Below are 919 nucleotides of genomic sequence, written 5' to 3'. Positions count from 1 at the left end.
GAGTCACCTGTTCAAGCCAAAAGAGTTAATCCGCTTGTCGGCATCAATTTGCCGGCTGATGGGGCTATCCCGTGTGAACACTGTGTGGCCATCATTGATCAGGGCTGATGGTTGTTGCCGATGGTCCCAAGCGTGTGAAGACAACAGGCGGGAGCATCTGGTCACCGTCTCCCGTGCTTCCCACGCTCTCTTTTTGTTGATCACTCCCCCGAAATTTCTTTCCCACGCACATTGCTCAACACTCGGCAGCCGTTTCCCACTCCCCTTGCAGGTAAATGCCTTTAAACATTTTATAGGACTATGTATATTGTTGTTAGGATTATATGTATGCTATTTGTGAAGCAAACACATCAGTATTGCTGGAGTAATTTCACATATATCCTCTGAGGGTTGGTATAGTAAATCATGAATACTGTACACATCCCTGAGCCCCAATATGACACAGTATATGGGTCTTATACCTCACCTAAGCTAGTATATAGTCCTTCAAGGATTTAACATCAAAATGACACAGGAATATCCTATATAATTTATAATCTAGCCCTTTTTTACCATTATATCGCATTTACCCGGGCTTCCGCTGGAGCGCTCGCAGCGCGTTGTGAGCGCATATGTGCCCCATAATGGGGGCTATCTAATGAAAAAAACGTCTCGCTGATCGGACGAGGATTGAGAGAGATATATGTGATTCTTTACATACTTATATGTTAATGAATGAACATTATCACTTAAATTCGACTTTTGACTACCTTGCACGCTGAATCCTTATAAAATAAATACATAGGTCAATAGCTATAGAATGTGGCTTTCCAGGGCAAAAGGAATCTCGAAAATTGATAAGGAAATTAGGAAGTTAGGTGAAGAAGACCGTGAATGTGCTTCTTGATGTTGAAAGTATTCAAGGGAATAGACCTTGATG

This window comes from Agaricus bisporus, assembly GCF_000300575.1.
Source record: "Agaricus bisporus var. bisporus H97 unplaced genomic scaffold AGABI2scaffold_18, whole genome shotgun sequence".
NCBI lineage: Eukaryota > Fungi > Basidiomycota > Agaricomycetes > Agaricales > Agaricaceae > Agaricus > Agaricus bisporus.
Note: the sequence above shows the minus strand (reverse complement) of the source record.